A 24415-nucleotide genomic window follows, 5' to 3' on the forward strand; every position below is an offset into this window, starting at 1 on the left:
CACATTTTGACAGGAGCTGCTTGGAGCTACCATAATAGAGGAAACAAGTTCACCAACCAATATGATACAAGTATGCAGTAAGTAGGTTTAGGGACAAAACCAAATATCTACTAAAACTGTAAAGCTCCTATTAGCATTCTGTTAATCAGAAAACAGACTAAAGAGTAAAGAATAACAATAAATACAGAATAAAGACTCTTAAACATTCATTAACCTCCAAGGACACCTAGACACCAAAATATCACAGACAGTTATGAAAATTACAGTTTCTTATCATAAGATACAACTAAACAAAATTTCTGCACTCGAATTCCAATTATAGCAAATTAACCAAAATTATTGTAAATGCAATACCGGGCTTTTGATTACAAATCATCCTGCTGCTCTATAAAAACTCCTCTTAATTTAAATGGGAGTCGTAAGAGGAGGAGGATGGTAGAAAACCTGAAGAATTACAGTAATGCTGACACTGAAAATGAAACTATCTCCTTCAACTGAGCAGAAATAATCAGACCCTTGCATCACCAGCCTCCGATCAATCTTTCTGGTTCTGTACAATACATATGAAAGTCTTCATTTGTCTGACAGCTAAAACATTCAAACATTAAAATCAAATCAAACATGATGAAAAAAGGATGAGATTGAAAGCAGGCTAAAAGGAGATGACTTACTGCTCAGGAGTCCTACCATTAGACAAGTGAACAGAGCAAGACTTGCTATGCTGCCATAGCAGCTTGGTGAGGTCAGCTTCAGCAATCATTGCAAGTTTAATTCTGCTCAGTTCAGGGTTTTAATAACATTCCTGGTATCTACATGGTGTAGCCTTGGCACAGAAACTGCTAATTGCATGGCAGTACAAGAACCAAAGGCTTGCTAGATTGCAAAATGGCATGATGCTACACGTCTGCCAAACAGAAATGTAATTTAAGTATCCTTTTACGTGTGTCTGTAAGCCAAGAAAGTAATATTTCAATCTGTTTATCTAAAAACATTTATCAGAGATCATTTGGAATGTACTGAAACGCAACGTGGCTGTAATGGAGCTCACTGTTTTAGCCTTTTCAATTCGCTACATACTGTTATTTATTTCTTCTTGTATCAGTTTCCATTAAATGAAGGAGGTTGCTATGCAGGGCTCACAGGGATACCAGGATGGCATTCATGACCTGATTTTTATCACCAGTGGGCAGAGAAAAAAATTTGCATGCAAAAGAAAAAAAAATACATTGATGTTACATTTCAAAAGAGATTTTAAAAACACAGAAGTCAAGATTTTCAAAGTGATGGCTCCCACAGCATGCATAATGTGTTATAAAGAATATTCCGTATTGCTATATTCTACGTTTTATGCAATTTAGCCTAGTTATGATCGTTGTGGGAACCATAAGCAGCCACCCTGACAGTTTCATTCTCAACTGCCATGTTGCACTAATGGAGTTTTGGTACTTAATTTCCTTGTTTGTTTCAAAAATGAGGGAGGAAAAGAAAGAAAAAGATACAAGGAAGTAGGGCAAGAAAAAGGAGGAGGAATATTATCATTTCTATGTGTTGTAATTATTTAAGTCCATGGTGATTTTGGTATTTAGAGCTGAGAGCACCAAGTATTAGGAAAAGCAGTACTTAACACTAATATGCTTTTAAAATCCCATGCAGACAAATCTGCTATCCCTGGTATTTATTACTCTGCTATGGAAAGTGCAATGGGCACTAACACCAACACCATTAGATCCCCTTTATTGTGTCTCCAGTTCCGAATGCAGCCAGCCAAGAAAAGACCTGTGTCTCTCGGACAATTTAAAGACCTTACACTTTCCATTAACAGGCCATAGCAAGACCTTCTCTAGTCAAAAGGAAAATCTTCAGTCTACAACAATATGATACTAAAAATAATACTAAATGACAATGGACTCTGAAGACAGGCAAATTCAGTGCAAAGGGAAGCAATGTTCCCTCTTTCCCTGTCCCCAGAAGAGAGATAAGAGGTCTATGGCCTAACTTATCTTCATAAGACATACAAAAAGACATTATCTTGTACCTCTTATGACATTTGCTGCTCTGTGTAACTTATTCAGTTTGCATGTTTATTACTTTCCCATACCCATTTCATCTTCTCGATACAGACAAAGCCCGTGAAACTGTACAACTCTTAAATCAGCAGGACTTGCCTAACCTTTTAAGTACTACTACAACAACTCTGAATACTAATCATTATGACTTCCAGTTTCAGAGACCATTCTCAAAAAAAAAAAAAAAAAACTCCAACAAAAAACCCAAACCAAAAACAAACAAAAAATCCCAGAAAAAAAACTCCACACCAAAAAAAAAAAAAAATATCAAGTAAACAGCCCCAATCCCACCAAACTCATTCTTGTTTGAAGAGCTTTGCATTTATATATGTAAGTTTTGCAGTTCATCCCCCAACCCTGAGTTTCCTATCCATTTAGACTCAGAGCAATTATTAAAGAGCAAAAACTTCTAGTCACTGGACAAGTCTTCCTTTGTCTGTTTTCTCCTATAAAAGTATCCAGACACACTACTGCTTCTGGAATTTCAAATTTCAAAGCCACAAAAGGCTAAGAAATCCCTGATTTTCTTTTATAAGTTTATTTGAAGAATAAGAAATAGAGAGTTTACTGCTCTTTCATTTTTTCCTTCATCTGGCTTTTTCCAGTCTTTAGCTGAACCATTACCATCTCAAAGCCAGACAAGTTTTAGCCTGTCTCTAGTCTAACTGGATATCTAACAATAAAAAATCTGAGGCTCTTTACATTTGTATATGGCCATGGCCAAAGACAGGTGCTAAGGCTGCCAAGTGTAATTGCTCATGTTACTTTATGTCTAATGCATTTTTTTGTCATACAACCAAAAAGGTTAGAATTTGAAAGATTAATAGTCTCCTAAAGATATTATCGGATAGAACTGCCTAAATTTCAACTGCTAGGTTCAACAAAGGGTCTTTCTTGTTTCTTGGAAACCTTCTTTCTGGGAAACATTTAGACCTTACAAAATCAAAATACCAAGGCACTGACAGAGGATATAAATAGTGAGACAGACTAAGCAGCCTCCAGCATCCAATACTGGTGGCTTGACAACTCATAATGGAATAATGAGGCAGGACTTTTGGAGTGTCAACTGAGTGAAACTTGTTCTAGTCATACTAGTCTACCAAAAACATCACCTGTCTGAAACATACTTTCTCTGACTAATAAAACTTCCAGAAAACCAACGTGTCCCAAAATATTTACCTATCTACCCGAAACCACTTACAGAATCAAGCTTCATTCACTGCAAGTGGCTTGTCACTTATTTTCTGAAATCAAAGAAAGAAAGAATAGCAGGAGAAAGCCAGTGATGGATCTTTTCAGTGATGGCTTTAAAACCAACAGTGAAGGAGAAGCCCAACACTTGTAAATATTCTGTCTAGTGTGTGCAATTGTGATCCACTGCTTGAAATTGGTGAGATCAAAATTCCACAATGAGAAATGTTCATATTTATCAGGACTGGCCCAACTCTTGGCTATCTTGTCATCTATCCAAAAATCTTTCATCTCTCACATTCTGGCTACAATCAGAGCATGACAAGACTATTACTTTTCTGAAATCTCTGGCATGTAGACATATTTATACTTTGCCTAAGAAATGAAGAATCGTGACATTTCAGTACATTGCACATGCACAAATGAGACACATTAATTTGCTATGTATATGGCTGCCTAAAAACATTCTCATCATCTTATGATATATAGAACTAAGAGTATTGGCAAGAACATTTTGCAGTATTTAAAAACCAAACCAAGAAAGAAAACACAAAGTAAAACAAGTAATACAAAGGTATTCTTACTCCTGTAACTTTCCACAAATCAATTAACTACATTTAAGTTCATCAATATCATAAAAAAGGTATCAATCTGAAGACATAAATTCATTGGGAAATGCTTTCTCACTGACTGTTAGGAAGAATCTGACTTCTTGAAAAACCCCACTGATGATGCATGTCTCCCATGCTCAGCTCTATGAATGTGGATCTCTGCCTCTATTTCTCCGTCTGCCTCCCCCCAATGCCTGTTCAATGTAAAGGACCTTTTTTCAGTGTGTGGGACTAAAAAGGGAAGAGTTTGTTCTTGGTCTAAACTCTAATCACAAGTGCAAAATATAACTCTTATGGATATTTCATAAGGGAGACTAGAATCAGTCTTTTAAAACAATTTGTAACAATTTTTTACTCCTCAAAAGGCTTTTCAATATAAAAACTTTGGAAGCATGAAGTCTAAGAGCAGAGACATTAAGACAGGCAGTTCCAATATTTTTGGTGGGTACCACCACTAGCATCAAACCACAGGCTAATCCCTGGAGAATGACAATACACTTGGCTGTCTAAGCATCATTCATAGAGCATTGTAAAATGTCTTGCATACCACTGGTAGTGCACACACTGCTAGAAGACCTCCTCTAGAGGATATTCTTTCCCTTCCCTTTATTATCAGATGCTTTTCCATTGTCCTCTGTACTGTAAGAAAGATATCTCAAATGTTTAACTTCTGGAGAGACACTTTTTTTGGGTTGCCAAGGGTTCAAATGCAATAGGAGAAACCTGTTTCAATTTCAGTGAAAGTTATTTTCTCAGTATGGGAACATTTAATATCTTGTAACAACCGATTCAAATATCAGACTGCACTGACTCCTTGCCACAGCAAAATTAACAGTATTCCAGCTGAAGTTATGATTGCCAAAGCTACTGTTCCAACCCTCCCACTCCACCATCCTGTGTGGCTGCTGGCTGTAATTCCACCCATGTATTATACACATCGTATTAGGGGCCTCGAGATCCACTTACCTTCTTCTATTCTGAAAATACTTCCACTGAAACTAAAGCTCTTCTCATTTAAGTAAAAACACTGAAGAGTTTGCACGAGCGACCTGACAAAACTAACCATAATATAACAAAGCATTCTAGCAACTTTTACAGATTCTCTCAAAGTAAAAATGTCTGCATAATTTTCCTTTACATCCACTTCATCAGTTTTATAATCCCTTATGAAAAATGCTTGTTGACTTATTATGCTAAATATTTGTATCAGTCCAAGTATGTGAACCAGTACGGTACAAGAACGAATTTCATATACCTAGTTGAAATCTCTGGCAATTCACAACAGGGAATTAAAAAAAAAAAGAAAATAATTACATAGTAATATAGACCCTGAGGTCTGAAGGGATAATTTAAGTACATTAAATTTTTTTTTGTTTCAAGAGACACAACATAAAACGTCTTTCAATGGTCTTTAGTTCCTCTGCCAAGCACTTCTCTGAGTATGTTCCAAACTCAAAATTACCTCCCAGGAGAGTATTTCAGGTTGGAGCTTTCTTTCATTGTTTCTGGGTTTGCCCCTATATTATAGATTATTGGTTCCAGATGTGAACTAGGGATGGTAAAAAGCCTTACAATCACCACATTTTTTGTTTTCTTGGTCCTTTAGGAGATTCTCTAGGAACTGATGGGAGTCAATTTGTTTTTCATCTACAGAATGTCTCTTGGGCAAGCCTGATCTCAAGGACGTACCATAAAACTTACAGATCTTTTTCCCCTCCCAAAATGTTTGTGAACCTTTCTTACTGTGCCAGTTTCGTGAAATCACTGAAAGTTTATGTGATAATTTGGAGCCTTTGAATATCTTTAGAAAATAAAGAAACAAAAGAACCTGATGGGACCCATCTTTTTTAAATGAAAAGTGGTATTCCAATACTGATTTTGGAGGGTTTGGGGTATGTGGTTTGGGGTTTTTTTTGTAAACACCAACATTACAGGTGTGCAACTAATGTGTACCTGTAATTTTTTAGAAACAGAAATGCCATTAGTTTACCTTGTTACATTTAACCTAATCATTTCTTTGCTTTCCTTCTCTCTTCATTCTGTTTTACAGCTCATGACCACAGTGAATAGAAAAGTTTAATTACCCAGAAGTACAGCTAAGCATTGCATATACATACTTCTGAATATGTACACAAGAAATCTGAGTATGAGTAAACCAAGGCAAAACAAATCACTGAAAAATGACTGCAGTTGTATCTATTTTCACATGGTTCTGTGAAACCTAATGTCAGCTGTGTATCATCCTACTGGGGACAGAGGGGTAGTAATGTCTTGTAACCACTGAAAAACACATGTAATTTAAAACTCACAACTGTTTTAACAAATCAGACCTAAATTTTTTTGCAGCATGAAGTCCTAAAGAAATACTCATGCTGATTAAATAGTGACACATATGGAAGACTATTTATGCTTCTGACACACTCCAAGTATAAATTTACTGAATGCAAGTGTACTTTCAGTTCCTTAGACGATGGATATATATTCTCATCAGACAATCAGAAAACCAACACAACAGTCTGTAGCTCAATCTATACTTCACCTTAATAGGAAGATATTGTGTTTTGGCTCTACTGGTTGATAGAAAAGGTTTTATCAGGCATTCTTCCCTTTCAAAGAGCAAATTAATGCTAAATACATTGATGTTTTACTGGCACCAAGGCTTGTTTTATCGCCAAATCTAACTAGCCATCTGTTTTTTTCAAAATTTAAAATGCATTACACATTTTCAACATAAGAAACTATTAAAAGAACTGAACAAAGAACTCTGTATAACAGGAAAGCTGCTCTTGCACAGATAGGAAAGACCAAATAGGCATAAGGATGTTACCTGGTTCACAGAGGCATGGGAAATGGGTAATCTCATGGTCAGAAATATCAGAAAATTCAAAGGGCAGAGAATCAAGGCATTATTGAAAACAAAGAGAGAAATACTGGCTGGAGCTAGTTGTAGCAAGAAGAAAACTGTAAACTTTCCAATAGTACAAGAAAACTTGGAGATTAGAGAAGCCCAATGCTCCAGGGCAGCTGGAAAAGAAAAAGGACAACTGCTGTTTTAAATTAAACCCTTCTTTTACGTTAAGAACAAAATTGGAAAAACAATTAACACACATGTCCCAGACACTCATCAATGGCTTGTACCTCCTCAGACAGGAGGATGCAAACTCTGGCACACCGGAGGGTAGGCGCTGCACAGCTACTCCTCAAAATTAACCTACAGCAGCACTGAGAAAAATTGTAAAAAAGCCTGAAATTTATGGGAGGAAGCAGTTATAGGAGAAGTTAGTGCTTTAGTAAGATGGAAGCAAAATAAAATTTTTACCTAGAAGCCATTGATTTAAGCAACAGCTAAACGTACAACTCAGTGACATGAAAAACTGGTTGTCTCAGCCACAAACTTCAGTGATGTCCAGGCCACATCCAAGAGTGAAACTGTGATGCCATAGTGGAAGTCAGTGGAAACTTTAAACGTAAAAGCCAGGACCTCTCATACATACAGAGTCCAGTAAATCAGACAACACCTGGTTTTAAGTCACTTCTGTATGCCAGCCTCCTGAAAAATCCTGTCAAGTGAAAAATAAGTTTCTAATGCAAAGTAAGAGTCTCAAGATAAAAGTTACAAAGACCACAGATGAAAAAGCCAATTAAAGTCTTATATACCCACACAGTGATTATAATATCACACATTTTCTTGATACACTGAAAAAGCTATTGAGAAAAATATTTTCATTCCAACAATAAAACAGATAAATAAAGAATTAATTTTCAGTAGTGATTATTTTAGATTCACAGCTGTGTCAGGAAAACTAGTGGTTTTTAAAGATTGAATGGAACTTAGCATAGGTGATTAGAAATTATTGTTGCTTCTTAAAAGGGGATTACCTTTTATAAGCATTTTATACAAAGTGAAAATAAAAGCACAAGAGGGGAATTCATATGTCTATGACAAAACAGGTCATGTCTACTTTGTAACTCTTTCAAAAGCTTCCCTCTCAAAATGTTTTGTCTATTAAACTTTGACCTGCAAAATAGAAAGCTGACTGTGTAAGTGAAAGCTGTGTGCAACATTTAAACCTGGCATTTTTGTATGTGTCCTTATTACTTGTACATATCATCAGGTTCAAACAATGGTGGGGTTTTTGTTTGTTTTGGTTTTTTTTAATCTATTCTGTCAAGGGCTAACCCTGAATATGTTCTATAAAGAAGCACATGCTTCTAGACTTAGAATATAAAATGAACTGGCTGAAAGAAAACCATTAACTGTTTCAAGCTTTGCCTCAGGTACTAAAATTCTTAATTTTAACATGGTTGTGACTTTATTTTTGAAATTCTATTCATCTTGTGCCTGCTCAAATGCTTCAGTGTTATCACCTGCTCAAACTGAAACATGTTATCACATGATTTATCTGGAGAAGAATCAGTAAATAAAGGTAGTAATGCCCAACACTGACAGCAGACAATAACTGCAGCCATAGAAAGGTGTCTTCATATTTGCTGCAGACTGTACCCAAATAATAATTGTAACTAAGCTAACTTATAATCATAATTGGATTGTATCTGCCGATATAAGCCCAACGGAGGCAAATTGCATACTCTTGTGCCAGACTTTAAAATGCCATCTCCAATTAAGAAGGAAAAAAAAAAAATCATTCAGAGGAATGCGAGTATAAAAAGTATTTCCTTTCAGATGAGGACACTGAGGAAGACAGAGGTTAAATGAGCAGTGAAGTTGGTCAAAACGAGAGCTAGATAGGTAACCAACATCCCCTTTCCCAGGTACACGTCCAGCATTCTCCAGCATCTTCCATTCTCCAGTGCCCCTTTTATAACAGACACTTGTGGCAGGTAGCGAATGTGTGTATATGAAAATGAGCCACTAATGAAAATGAAGGATATTTAAAAACATTATTTTGTCTATACATGAAGATGCAGGGCAGATAACAAGAAACCTAGAACCTCAGCATCTTAACAGTAGTAATAACAATCTGGAAAAACCTTCTTTGATTCTTTTTTATGACCAACTTCTTGAAGTACATTGCAATTAACTGTAGCCTCTAAATAAAACTGTTTTAGAAACTACTACTACAAGATAGTAGATAGGAAAGTGAAAGAACAAGATAAATGCTTTTATTTATGCAAAACTCTGTCTACAGGATCCATTTTGTTATAAATCTTATTAGACTGAAATATCACAAATCATTTATAATAATGGCTCAGATTAATTACCTCCTAAGAGAAATGAACTAAGAAACAAGTATCATGCAAGCCTGCATCATAAAACTGACAATAAGGATGGGTGGAAACAGGTAATAACATCAGCATCTAAATAGTAAAGTGATGGCATTTTAGTTATCTACAACAAATGCAGTATCGAAAGTGGACTGCTATTCTTCACATTTCTTCTACTGGCATGATTAGCAGAGACTGCACTTCTCAAACCACCTCTTCATATTTCACTTACAAGGAGGAGTATTTCTCTGGGGTGTCTTGAGGCTTGACTACCTCAGCTGGACACCCATTACAGCACACTATGGAGTATCAATGCAAGCTGAACAAGGCAATCAGTGAGGGCAATCAGTTCAATTTCACTTCTAGACGGCTTTCATTACCCGACTTAGAATTCGCTCCCAGTGCTTTACAAAGCCTTGCTGGGAATGTTCACTTATACCATGGGTTTTATCCTCACTGCCTCCCACGTATTACAGCTGCCAACAGTGCAGATGTATTTTGGGTCACCGCAGTCAGAGGTTGGACAGCTTGAGTAGTGCAAATGATGACAAAAGTGCATCTTTTGTTTAAAAACAATTCCTTTTGTATTGTTTTCTTCTTCTATTTCCTCCCCAAATTAATCTTTGTTACAAAGTTGCACAGTGATGAGACATGGTTGGCTGCCTGTTCTCCTTCCAGAGGGACATTCATACTTCTTGAAGCTGAACGTGAGAAAGGGAAATTTAGTGTTGGATAATGTTCGGGGGAAAAAAAAACAACCAACCAAACAAACAAACAAAACCCAAACAAACCTATCAAAACAAGCAAACAACTCCCCCCAAAAAAACCCAAACAAACAAACTTGAACAATGGGAATTTTTATTGCTCTCATATCTTTCTCCAAGTTACTATCTCATGGTAGACTACTCTCCTCTTGAAAAACCTTCATCCTTCTCACTGAAAACATACCCATTTATCTGCCTTTCCTACTGGAAAATGTATTTTTTTGGGAAGGCTGATACTTTTTGTGATGTTATTAGTATGGTATACAACTTGCCAACTTACACTATCTGTAGCACTTGAATTTGTAGCTATTCCCACTGTCAGAAAGGCCCCTTTTAAAGACATAAATATTTTTAAAAGTCTTCATTGAAAAAGAATAACACCAAATTATCCAAATAACCTCAGACAGGCATTTGAAAATCTGTCCCTTCCTGAAAAAATAAAAAAATCAAAACAAATGTCATAGTATTTCACTGACTGTAGTACAAAAATATTTTAAAAGGCAGCAGCCCTCTTTTTCCACTAGTGACTTAGTGAATCCTCTCTCGACAGACTAGTAAGCCAATTTATAAAAGGGTCTCCTTTTGTTTCTTGAAGTAAACAGGCATTTTAAGACTATCACGCCCATCACCTATAGACTGTGCAGAGCTGAGAAGAACAGGTCTCCAATGGCCCGTGACCATTGGTAGACTGTTTCCGCACACACACACTTCACAGCCAGGCATCAGTAGCAGCCCAGTGTCATCCTCATTTTAAGCTTGGGAGTTTACTCATTGGTTTTTCCCACATCTTGTTTTCACCAGAATGCCAGAAAAAAAATAAATTTTCGACAATAAAGCTCCACTTCATTTAGCTGACACTAGCGAGCACAAGACGGGATGGTCAAGACTGCAATGTTGCACCTACAGTCATTCTACTGGGCTGAAGAATGTAACTTTGTAATACAAATAATATTACTTTTATAGCAGCTTCCCCTACCATATAACAGGAGTTCACCTGTTTCAATGTCTGAAGTGCAGAAGAAAGATGAAAACAAGTGTTATGCCTCTCTGTCTTCCACATGCAAATCAATTGTTCTGTCCACTGCATCGGAAAGGCAGTTAAGCAGCAGACTAATAATGGAATTTATTGACCAATTTGGGAAAAATTCCAAAAACAAATGTTGGATCTTGAACTTAAGAGACCACAAAATATGTCGATGCACATTTTGGAAGCATCTTCTAGCCACACCAGCTTCCTGCGACAGACACAGAATCCTGCTGCATATTTCTCTGATTTGCAACAATAGGGTTATATGGACTAACATTTTCATGCCTTTATTTGCAAGGATTAAGATTAGAGAATTAAGTCAATAAAAGCAAAAGCTTTCCTTCAGTCAACTTAAACCTATGCTATGTGAAAAAACTAGTCCTTCGTACTGCATTCCAATTATGTGGTACTGCAGAAATTTGTACTCATGCTTTTAAAAATCACAAATCATCTCAGCAAACAACTGAACTCAAGAATTCAATTATTACCAAGGACATAGAGAAAAGCACTGGCACCACTATTTGTGGAATAAACAGCTTGTTAACATGACATCCTTCTCAAACATGGAATGACTCCACACAACACAGAATTTTGTCTTTAAATGGGAAGAAATTTCTTCAATGCATGCTGCTTGAGAGCTAACTGAGCTGACTGTCCACCAGTCTGGAAATTAACCCATGAAAAGAAACAAAGAATCAGTTAATAACTACTATACATCATCTGTTCAGACTACTGCCACCATTTCTTTATTAGATTTCAGAATATTTAGAATGTTACTTTCATAATAAACTGACAGAGTACAGTGAGCAATTAGTGAACTAGGCACAAATAGGAATCAGATTACTGAAAAACAAATAACTGAATTAAATCCGTAACTGGCAGCTGAATACAGGCACTTCTCCTGCCATCTCAGCAATGAGGAAAAAAAAAAAACAAAAAAAAAACCAAAATAAAACAACCACCACCACTAGATTTCCAGGAAAAAATAAATTTCAGTTTTCAGATGATGGTAGCAAACCATGCTCCTTCAAACACATCAGTGACACATTTCAGCCAACAGTTCCTTTACTTCTGTCTTTAGAAGGAGTTTCTATATATTCATTTCACAAAAATGGATTATTTATTTAGTATAGGTCCTGAAATGTGGACAGCTAGATGCCCTAATCAGTAACTATCTTTACAATCAATCAGTCTCCTCTGCTTTTGACCAGGCTCTGTGTGGCCATGCAATCATCATAATCAAAGTTACGAGAAGAATATGTAACCTTCAGCTTTTGGTGCGGTTTCCAAGCTTACTCAACAAGTGTACAGACATGAAATACAAAATAATTCTCCATACAAGAACTCCAGTAATTTTTCCCTCTTTTCATTGTACAGTCCAGTAACACAGTAAACTGCACCCAACATAATGCCTTAGGTGCTGTGCCGCTCGCGCCACAGACAGCAGTCCATCTGAAAGGTCAGAGAGCCAACACGTAAAAAGTCTCTGACAACAAACACACTGTCAAAGGCATTTAGTTTGTGTCATTTTCATTACACTTTATTTTCTAAGCAACTGACAAATAGTAAATATACTGGAAATATTACTAATCCCAGAAAAAAAGAAAAATCTACATAAATAGATGAAGAGTACAGGGTTAGGGTTTTCCAGGAGCATCAAACATACACACAATTATACGGAGCTACTGAACTTGGATGGAGGCCCCAAAAGAACCCAGACCCACTAATATGAGCTGAATATACGAAGAAGTTCAAAAGCACAAGGTCTTCTAGATTTCAGCACAAAACCCTTTGTTTCACAGATGCAATCAGAGCAGTTTTGGCACTCCCTCCTTAAAAGATACCAAAACAAAGTCCAAGAAATCTGGGAACTGGCATATTTTGAATAATGATAGTATGCTTAAATAACATGTTTATTATAAACTGTCCAAAAATCTACAGAATTAGGTAATTTTTAAAATTGCAGTACTATATAGTCAATTAATTGAAGGTTTCAACCCTTTCAAACAGAGGCAAATAAATGATGTAGACAAAGGCAAGAAAAAAAAGCTGGAGAATGTGAACAAATGATGGAAAAATAAGAAAAGTCAGAAGGGTCAGTTTAACAAAGTAAAATTTCCCTAAAGGGTACAACTTACAAAAGCAAAGACCCAGTATGAAGAATGGTCAGAGGATGTAAGGAGCAGAGTAGAGACAACTGATGCAAGTGTGGAAACAGACAGAAAACAGGCAGAGTCCATATTAGGGACCGCATGAAATGCATGTATCAAGAAACAAAACAAGAAAAAAGTTTATACTGGGACTGCAGTGAATTCCTCCAGTATCTGTCTTCCTGTACTTTCAGTAAACTTTAAGTCAGGAAGCTACGGACCAGTTTTTAGGAAGATCCCTTGTTTACATTACACCTAAGGATGCAGTAAATCTCCTAACTTCAGTGTGCTTCACTCCACACATTCTTGTGTTGCCAAAATAATTTAACATTTGCTCCCCTCCATATTTCTTATTTTCTCTGCGGAGGTTGCAAAGCTACCTGAAATTATCTCCATTTTCCAATTTTATCAGGCTTAATAACAACAGCACCTCAAGTTACTGCCCCCAAAGTAAACCGTCTGAGGTCGAGAACAGAGCCCTGGAATTCCTTTTATTAAAATAATCTGTCTGACAGTGAACAGACATTGAAATTGCTTGTACACACAGCTGATGTTCTGAGGAGCATTGGTATGCTACACCATCATCTGTCAGCCTCATTCCAACTACTGAGCATAGGTAATAAATATTCTCCTGGAATGTGTCATTTATCCATGCACCAGAAGTACAAGGGTCACTTACGCTCCTCCTTTGTTATGATCGCAGTCAATGCACACTTAGCAAACACATTCCCATGCCATAGAATTCGCTCATAATACACAACGGAATAGCTCAGTCTGCTGTCATTTTACAGGCAAGTCAAAGACTTGGCTGTTACTGCAGTTGCTCTCTAATTAGAACTGATTTCATTTTTCCACATATTGAAATTGTGCTGTTTAATCAATAAAATGTTTTGTTAAGAAGTGCCGATATTTTATTGTCATGTTTTCTGACATGCTCTTATACTGATGTAGTTTTATTACAGTTGGCTTTGAAGTGCCTGACAACATTAATAAAGACATGACACAAGTGTATGTTATCAAACAAACACAAACAGGAATAGGTGCCAAAAGAATCTACATTTTGACACTCACTGCCTGGACACTGAACACAACTGTAATGCAGAAAATAGTTAGCAGTAATTCTTTGAACACACAGATCTCTAAGAAATGATCTGTAGAGGAAAAATTGTAATTAGCCTTCATGGGTATGAATTATGTTCTCTGTTCTACTTCCTGAAAAAAAAAAAAACCCTGAGGAGTAACAAACACATCAAAGAAATATGTGGCTTTGAAAGAGGTAGGTGCTTGCCGCATCTTCCTCCCGCATTGCGGAAACCATCACAACGAAAGAACGAGTGGACAGGGTGTCTGCAGAACCACAGCCCCACAACTATGGCTATACGGTTACCGGTAGAATAACCACAGGCAGCTGAAACGCTGCATCAATATTTGTGTCTCAATCTGCTCTTTTTTACCAATCCTTCTCCATTAATAGAAAGCTCTTTATGGAAAGGTGTGGATTTATGCAGTCAGAGGGCACATTATGCTATTTCAGTAAATACTTGACTAATTTATGAGGTACTGGCATGTCAAGAGAAGAGCTATCAAGGATACAAACCAATTTATTCTCATAGAAGATCTGGCTACATACTAGAGAGTCCAGGATCTTGTCTACCTCCCCAAGACTCACCCACCAGCTTCTTGCACCAACTAAGCCTGGCTAAGAAGTCTCAGCATATACTACTGTGGAACTGCTCTCAGACTTTGGCAACAACTTTATCTTCCTTTCTCTCCTGCCAGATAGGGGGCAGAGAGGAGCAATTCTGCAACAGCAAAATCAGAAGACGCAGATCATTTACAACCCCTGTAACCTCATATTTGAGGAGATTAAGTGTGATTGCAGAGGAATAGTCACTTTGCCCCGATCCTCAATGCAAAGATAGGGATCACATTACATGCATAAGGAATTTTATATTTTTTAATCAGAAAACAAATGATACTGAAAAGAGGCTACACATCTATATATTTTCTCTTGGTTATCCAAAATTCCAGTTACCTAATTTTCAGGGAATATCTCCTGAAAGTACTACTTCCCTTTGCTGTCCTCCTACTTCTGTTGCTCCATAACTTGATTTCACATCACAAGCAGTACTACTGCCACTAATCCTCCACTATGTCTCTTACCCCCCCCACTACCTTATCTCAGCCTCAGATTTTGAGAGGGTTACTTTAGGAAGCAGGTAATTCAAGGACTTCTTTCAAATACAGTAATTTTCACCAGTACATAGATTAAACAAAAGTTGCACTAAGCCTCAGTAATAATTCATTGTCTTCTGTATCTAACAGGATTCTTGTGCTGCTTGACTCAGCTCGTCATTAGAGTTCACTCCATTTTGCTGCTCCGATGCAGAACAGACTGCTACACCACAGTGGAAATGCATACTGAGACACATAAAGCTGGTAAATTTGTTTTGTTTTCCAACTTATGTCTATGAGTTAAAGTTTCCCCAAAAATTACACCTGAATAAAACATAGTTTCATTAGCATTTCCTCACAATAGTACATGTTATGAAATACAGCACCTTAAGATGCTCTAAGTCACTCATTATGCTTTCCTTTTAGATCCACATTCAGAATTTTCCTTTTTTTTTGCTTTTTTGGGGGTTTTTTGTTTGTTTGGTAGGAAAAACTGATTTTTTCCTAAAGGAACAAAAAATGAAAGCATGAAAGTCAGACCTTCTCACTTCAGATTTCACAGCTCATAAACTACACAAATTATAAAGCTATCAGACATTTCCTGGGCTTACATTAAAATCTGTAGTGAGCCTTTAGAGTGGACCAATTTATTTGATGTGTTTCTCTTAAAGCTTTTATGACACCATAAACATTTCTGACTCCATGACAAACACTTTATAACACATTAAGTAACCTCATTTAAACTGTTCTAAATGTTATGCCAATGGCAATGTATTTAGAAATGGAATAGTCACTTGAAAATGGAAAAATTTCAAGGTATAGTTTGAACAACCGCAATATATGATTTACTTTTGTGCAACAGAGGGCAAACCATTCCAAATAAACTTCAGTGGCACCAACACCCAAAAAGCACAAAGTTGGCACATTCTTCACAAGCACATAATGCTGCACCTATTTCACGAGAGCATTAACACCACTAAAGTTTGCTCCCCAGTAAAACTTCCCAATTAATTCAATATATAGTTAAACACTCCACGTTAATTAATAACAATTTCATTGTATTCATAAAATGCTTCTAATCACTACAGTTTATCTTCATTAGCTTCATTCTACTGAGAAGCCTTGCCATCCCTCTTTACTTAGGAACAAATTGTGATAACTTCCTTCACAGTAAAAAAAGCATTATATCGTGAGAGGCTCTTCAGGTCACCAAAAGCTAGATGCATGCACTCCTTGTGAAGAAAAGTAGCACAATCTGGCTCTTATATTTAATAATGAAAATTTACAAAATACTTTTTGTATTGAAGGCACAGGAAAACTTCAACTAATGAGGCAATAAAAATACAAATACTGCAACATGATTCATTACTGATGAAATTATTAGCTGTCCAGGCATGCTTTTGATAACAGAATTCAAATCCTAGAACATAAAACTGGCTCTGATGATTTTATGAATCCAGTAAAAATCACTACTCTGTGGCTGTAAAAACTGGGATAAACAGAAGCCTGAAAGTAGGTGATTCATATATATTTGATACTTATGTTTTAGCATCGATTACAAACAGAAGACAAAAATTTCGAGAAATAAAAAGCAGAGTATTTAACTGTGGGGGAAAGGGTGTGGGGGTATTTGTTGTTTGGTTTGTTTTTTTTTAACACCATCCAGCTGACCATTTAAGCTCTTCTTTGAATTTAAGGCATCCAATTTAGAAAAATAGAAGTTTTATCAGTTGGAAGATTTACTAAGTTCCTAGAATTTTAACACAGGCATTGTACAAACAGCTCATAAATAAACCATAGTACCGCCTAAGACTAAATTATGAATATAGTACAAACCATTAAGTTACAAAAACACTTTTATAGGACTTTGCTTTCTCATGGTACTACTCTTTGTTAACTGTGACTCTTGGCCTTAAAAGATCAAGATCAGACATCTGATCTTGATGAAGAAGCATATAAGTGTCCCAATTTCCCTGTGAACATTTTCTTTCACTTATAAAAATGTACTTCTCACCTTACATACTTCAGCATCTGCTATGTGAATGTCTGCCCTAAAAACTGCCTTACATGGTTACTGCCTCCATACGTTGCCAGTAGCTAGAAAATACTCTAAATCCCCTGCTTCAGAAAGTCATTGGATATCCAAATCATACATTTCAAATTCCCAGCTGTCACTGCCTAACTATGCCTTCTGCATTTCAGCTTAGTCATGATATATGACATTATCACTCTCTTACACTTTATATGTTCTTCAGCATTAACCAAACAACTTGCTTAGTATTCCTTTTGACCATGTTTACCACAGCAGCAATTAATTCATCTAAGCAGTCATCAAGAACAAACTCCTGTAAAATGCAATTTTGTTTACTCCTTGCTTCTGTATTTCTCTCTGTATTTAGTTCACTTTTTCCTCTTGGTAACAGGGAATGTAAGTATAAGGGGGGGAGGGAGAAAAAAAAAAGTGATGTAACATTTTCATGTAACAGCTTATTACCTATTTAGCACTCTAGAATGATATAACATGGTTTAAAGATCCCACCATATGACTAAAAAATTATACATTTGAATGAAAAGAGACCTTTTCTGCAATATCTTTTTCCAAGGAACCATAAAGAAGTGTACTTAAGTTGGATTACCAGAAAGCCTGGAAACAACAGTGAAAAAGGAAGAAGTAGCAAGTATCAGCAACATATAAACAGGTGGAAGAGAGTAGCTGTCGCAGGACATTATAGAAGTGTTTGCTTGGGGCATTTTCACTAAAGCAACACAGAGCTCCAGTACTCTTCCCCTGGAATTAATGCAATTCATAACTTTGGATTGCATATGCCACACATTAAGCATTAATACAGATTATTTATGTATTCTTCCAAATGAAGACGAACTAAGGAAGAACATAGAAGCTTATAGGGAGCACTCTTACATAGGGTCAGTGGCAATCCATCATCCAATTTACCTACTGTAAGACCACTGTACGAGAGAACACGGAGTCTAAAACTGGAGTTACCTCAAACATCTAAGCCGCAGCAAAGTCCTATAACTAAGCAGTTTGGACCTGCAGTGACAAACAAATACTTACTTGGCAAGAACCCACAGTACGTGTTATCTATTAAAAATTTAGTTTTAATTAAAAGAGAAAGTATTGTAGTTCTATTTTGTGGTGTCTTTTTTATTTCTCCTATAAATTTTTTATGTGTGCACACTACCATACTCATGCAAACCACAGTGGCTGTTCCACCGATTTGGGTTTAAGTCTCTTTCTTAAGACAGAACCAAGAAAAATATATCCTGTCCATGAACAGTAATCAGTATGTCTACACGAATTTATAGGTATGTTTAATTTATTTATAAAAAGACACAAAACCAAACCAGACATGAGTCATTAGTTGTACTTCTTCTGAAGTTAAATCCTTGCTAGAAAGGCATACCATTAAATTACTATGTAAAAATAAAATATTTTAATAGTTACAAACAAACATGTAAATTTATTTACATCTACATTTTTCTGAAAGTCAGTATTGCATGTACAAAGTGGAAAAATTAGAAAACAAAGCAAACACCAGCAATTAATCAGGGAGACTTATCATCCAGGGGTGACCCACTTATAATGCTGGAGACTGGAATAGGTCCCACTTGATGACTGTCAAAAACTAGATGCATGACCTCAGATGGTTTGCATAATTTATCTGCAATTCAATTTACCCAGCCTTAACTGGGGAAAATCTAACTTACCTGGATTGCAGTTTGTCATCAAAACAGAATGTGTCCTAGAAATGCATGTTACCATTCAGATACAAAAGTATTCATACACAGTACTTCTAGTCTCCAGAATCAAGTACTCTCCACTGGAACATACAGAGTCTTTGCCATTTATGACTTGTTTGATGAATGTTTCAATCTTCTAGAAGAAAAAGGGAACCACTTGCTTACTACCTGCTGAGAACATTAATACAGCACTTCAAATCTAATAAATGAATGAGCAGGGGACAATTGGATTTTGCAAGTTTATTGCATGGTAGTTACATTACTTCTCAACTGGCCAATCTTTAATGATATTTTTGAAACTACATTACTTAACAAATAGCATTTCCGTTAAATAATCATGTACCCTACAAACTGTCTTTAAAACTAAGCAAAGAAATTAGGCTGGGAGCACTCACTGGATCAAGCCGCTCATTTGTGAGTAGTCCTTATAAACAAGGATTTGCCAATCTGCCAAAATAATTTTCCTACTCTGAAATTAATGCCATCAAAATTGATAATACCACTCAATGTAAGTTACAGATCTCTGCTTGTAAGCAGAGAGGTGTTATCATCAGTTGGTATAAATCTGCACTGTTCTTAAAACCAATGGAACTACATCAATTTACAGCTGCTGAATATTTGTCCCTGTGTCTGTTTTTAGCACTGATAAAACCACTGAACAAATTTTAAAGCTCCCATTGACTGTAGCAAGACCAATGCCTACAGGAGGCAAGACAGACTATAAGTAAGCCATCCTGGAATTAGTGCACTTTTCCCCCGCTATTAATTCCAAGTTTAAAGTTAGTTGTTAAAAATCGTAACCTGGGAGGAAGCCAAGAGCACAGCAGATTTTAGAACTAACTTCTTAGGTTTCTTTCATGTAATCCCAGAAAATCTGTTTAATAACAGTGATTTATCAGGCCAAGTCCAGTTTACTGTAATCATGCAAATAACCCCCATAAAGCCCAAAGGAAAAGCAGCACCATCAGGAAAACATGATTTGGCCCACAGTTTTACTCAAACAGAATGAAGTTTCAAAGTGACTGTTGCACTGCTGTTCTCTCCCTGATAGCTATAATTGCACCTGTGTTTAAAAATCTCTTTGCATTTCCTCTATCACCCTTATGTAATTTTTCCTTCATGGGTGCGATGTGGTGCAACACTTGTCTAAGCAATCCTCACTTGCACACTTAACCCTGGGGTACTCAAAAGGACTAGAATACAGCAAAAAGAAATAATTGCTTGAAAAAGGATTTTGCAGGAGGGGTACTCAGTTGTTTCTTAGACCATCATCCTGTAAAACTGCAGGCAACACAGACAAAATACAGTTGTTTCACAGAAAACATCTTTAATCAAGGCGTGTTTCTCTACACAATTCTAAGTGTATGGATTCTTGCAAATAGCTAATAAACATATTTCTGACTACACTGAACTAAACAGGGCAGTTTTCAAAAGTATCTCCATGCACCTCGCCAAGTGGCATACACCGTAGTTATCTATAGGTATTTTCCTTTACACATAAATAGCAAGAGATTTACAGCCACTTGCATTCTGTAAGCATTGCATGCAACGATGATTTTTAATAGCAACTGAATTAACTTTTAACTGCAAGGAATAAAAACTCACAACTTCTGCTTTAGGACACTACCAATAAGAATAAAAATAGTTAATTATTAAAACTGGTTATCAGAAGGAAAAAAAACAACTTCAGATGTTCTTTAGCGCTCCTCCATTGTAAGATATTTCAATATTAAAAAGAAAAAGAATTAAAATGGAATATTCTTCTTCAACTTAAGCATACCCATACAGAATCAGATTTATCAACAGCACAAAATAATCTCCTACCTACAGTTTGTTTCATGCAACTTTTTAAAAGAACATTTTTTTAAAAATCCTCCTAGACACTACAAAACCGTTCAATTTAAAATCAGCTAATCGATTACCTTTCTGTAAAGCTGTATTTCCTTTTTTTAATGTAATAGAAATATTTGAGGGATTTCCGTTTTTACCTTTGCATTTTTCCTTTTCCAGTATCCATAACCAATCATCACTCTGCTCTTCCATTATGCTTCATATATTGCAGAGTGAGAAGCATCTTCATTAAATAGTATTAAAAATAGAACACACCCGATCTCCCCACCGGAGCATGCTCTGACAGTGCTGATACCACAGCTTTCAAGGTAACCATGCCCAGCTGGGAACTGAGAGGCAAAGTCAGTGCGAGATTAGCAATTTGCAAGCCCAATTGTGCACACAAACTTGCCTCGATCCGTGACGAAGATTGCTAAAACAAAAATCAGCGTGCAGTTAAAGTATACAACTAAAAAGTTGCAGGTCAGTTTATAGTACGGGTTGGTTTTTGTTCCCCCCCCCCCATCACCCTCAGCTTCAATTGCTTTGTACTTGCCTAAAACGTACATATGCTATTTAGAAGAAGGCGCACCGGGCATGCATCTGGCTCAGCATTGCAACGGCAGAGAAGTCAAATAGGTGATGCACAGACACTTGTGTCGCTCTCTAATGTCTTTGTTTCCCCTCCCGGCACATTTACAGCGATGTCACACGGCGGCGGGATGAGTTTTAAGCGAAACCGCACACACCTGGAAGCGCAGAGACACACCTAGCACGTAAAAATGCACTCGAAATCTGAGCGTGTTCCCCCCGCAGGCTGACAGGGTAAATGAAGGCAAAATAAATAACAGCAATTAAACAAGGCTGCGCAATGGCTGCGCTGGATGAGCACGTCTGGGTTAGAATTACAAGCGATATCGTTTGAGACGCACAGACAAGTAGGCAGAATACACCAAGAGGAGTAACATGAACTGCTTTTTGTGAAAACAGGACACCTAATATTACGCATGTAACTCCCGAACTGGGACCCTCCTCCACTGCATGCAAAAAGAGATGCTAAGGAAGCACCAAGTAAATCTGTTGCCCTCAAATCGCCACCCTTCAGAACAATGCCAGTCCAAGCAGCTCAGGCTTGCCCTCCAGCAAACATGGCTTTGAAAGCAGATCCCTCGATGCTGTTCACAAATCAGCGAGTAAAAGTTGAGATTTTTTTCTTGAAGTTTGATCCGTTTTAGCTAAAATGACAGCTGAGAGGACGGAGCTCTCCCCTTCCCCCCCCTTCCCCCCCAGATCCCCTCCCTGGCGCTCGTCTCCCCAGCTAGGTTCCCGGACAACGGCCACCTCACCTCCGCGCCGGACCCCGACCCGCCTCAGCTCCGGCCAGCAGCGCCTCTGGCGATGACCGGCCGGCGGCCGAAACTTTGGGAAGCCGCCGCCCTCCGCAGGGCAGACGGCCCCGCGACCACGCCGAGACCCGCAGCGAGCCCTCCCCGCCCTACCTGGCTGTAACCACTGCTATGCTGCCGCTCCGCAGTCCCGTGCGAGGCTTCGGCTCCAGCACCGATAGCATCCTGCCCCGCCGGACTATTAACGACACCCTTTTTTCCTTTCTTTTCCCTCCCACTCTGGTAAATACCGCATCTTAGAGCCGGAATCCTGCAGCCGCTATTAATAATTGCACATCGCACGCAATAAAGGCAAGCCCCGGCTGCATACACAGCTCCTGTTTCCCTCTTCCTCCGCTCCACATTCTCCAGCCGCCCTGACCTCAAAAATTAAAAGATCACGGGGACAGGTGGGGGGGATGGGGCGAATGACTCCAACGAAATGACAGAAATCATGCTGAAAGGAAAAAAATAGACAAAAAAAATCGCAACAACAAAGAACATCACGCCACACAAATGTCGACAGATTCTGCTTTGGCTTCTTTGGGGTTTGTTTTCGGGTTTTTTTCGTTCCTTTTTTTTTTTGTTGTTTTTGTTTGTTTGTTTGTTTTACCTTGCCTGCAAACGGGATCTGCCCCCAGCGTCTTGGCGGCTCGGGTTATTTTTGTTTGTTTGGTATTTTTGGTTGGCCGGTTTGTTTATTTTTGCTGCGGATACGCTGCTGTTACAGTACAGTGCGTGTCTTCCTGAAAGACATAGTCTCTTCCTCCGCCTCCACCGCGGGAGGAGATCCGCCGCCGCGCCGCGCTGCTGCCCGGGCGCGGTGGCCGCGGCGGCGCCGCCTGACCCGCCGGCCGCCTCCTGCCTCGCCCCGGTCCGCCGCCGCCGCCTGCCTCTGCCCGTCCTCTCCCGGCGCCCGCCTGGATCCCCGTCTGGCTCGCTCCTCTCTGCCTGTCCTCCGTCCTTTATCTGCCGCGCTCGCCGGCTGTACTGTCTGTCTGCGAGTCTCTCCCTCTCCCTTTCTCTCTCTCCCCGCCCACGCAGCGTGGTGCGCCTCGGACCGCAGGCAGCGCCGCGCGCCGGCTCCGCTCCGCGCCGGCTCCGCGCTCGCTGCGCTCAGCGCCGCCGCCCCGGCTGGCACTGCCTCGGCCGCCGCACGGGAGCGGCCGGCCCCGCCGTCATGGCGCTCCCCGCCCTCACCCCACCCAGAGCCCCACGCAGCGCCCGGAGCTGCCCGCCCGGGCTTCGTCTCGCTGTGTGTGTGGGGTGGCTCTGTCTGTATGTCTGTCTGCCCGCCCGTGTGCGTGTGGCTTCCCGCACTCCGGCCCCTCCAGTCACACTGCTTCTCCCCCCCCCCCCCAGCCAAACCCTCCCCGTCAGCCCATCCCCAGCCAGGAGCAGAAACAAAGCACCCGAGCGGGGCTAATAAGGAGAAAGCTCGTTAATCCCCTCCGATTCCTTGTTATTTGCTCCCACCCACTCCCCGTCGCCCCCAACACAAGCTCAAACACCCCACCTCACTCTCCCAAGACAAAAAAAAAAAAGAGGGAAGGAAATGGGCCCTTGACTTCAGAGGACAGCTTTAGTGAAGGTCGGGGGGGGGGGTTAATTATTATTTTTGCTTGTGAAACCTGACAGCCTCCGCGTTGATCAGCCGAGCTGCTGAAAGGGGAGGGAAAAAAAAAAAAAAAGACTGCAGCAGATTTTGGGTAGTAGAAGATAAGCCACTGAAAATGGGGCACATGATCCCCTTCCCCCTCCTCTCCCCAGCATGACTCTATCTAGGATCTGGCTTGATGATATTTCTCCTGGAGCCTCGCTGCACACCATCAAGGCAGAGGGAAACAGGCAATTCAGCGGCACATGCATTTCCAATACATAAAACCCCTGCTATCCATTTAAAACCCAAGCCTTGTTTTACCCAATTGAATATATCCAGGCATTCATTCCGCACCCAGCCGAGAAAAGGGCATTTACCTCTTTGGTAGGTGGCTATTAATATGCAGTAAAATTATAGCTGTACAATGCCAAATGTAATTGCCATAGATCATTTAGAGCAGATCCAGCAATTCAGCTGCTGGAAATGCATGTCTGTGAATAACCATGCATCTGGTACAATGCCCTCTACTACAATAACCTGAAAGGAGACACAAGTGTCTGGTACTAGCTGCAATTAGTAATCCTATGGATGAAAAATAAACAGTCAATAAGTACAAAGCAGCAAGGTC

The 24415-nt window shown here is 38.8% G+C and overlaps 1 protein-coding gene across 15 annotated transcripts in view; it reads right to left on the bottom strand.

Moving 5' to 3' along the window:
* ARPP21 (cAMP regulated phosphoprotein 21) overlaps positions 1-24415 on the bottom strand; it is a 197598-nt gene that overhangs the window by 118653 nt on the left and 54530 nt on the right. Inside the window, exon 1 of one of the 15 annotated variants that reach the window (XM_027675705.1) lies at positions 22801-23006. The exons of 9 other annotated variants lie outside the window; for them this stretch is intronic. The gene's annotated coding sequence lies outside the window, so the exon portion shown is untranslated. Of the gene's footprint in view, positions 1-20960; positions 21334-21369; positions 22050-22148; positions 22219-22301; positions 22759-22800; positions 23007-24415 lie in introns of those variants that run through there. 5 more of the 15 variants (XM_027675708.1, XM_027675707.1, XM_027675710.1 and 2 more) reach the window with 5 other exon arrangements.

This window comes from Neopelma chrysocephalum, unplaced genomic scaffold, assembly GCF_003984885.1.
Source record: "Neopelma chrysocephalum unplaced genomic scaffold, ASM398488v2 Primary Assembly neopelma1_26, whole genome shotgun sequence".
NCBI classification, from domain to species: Eukaryota; Metazoa; Chordata; class Aves; order Passeriformes; family Pipridae; genus Neopelma; species Neopelma chrysocephalum.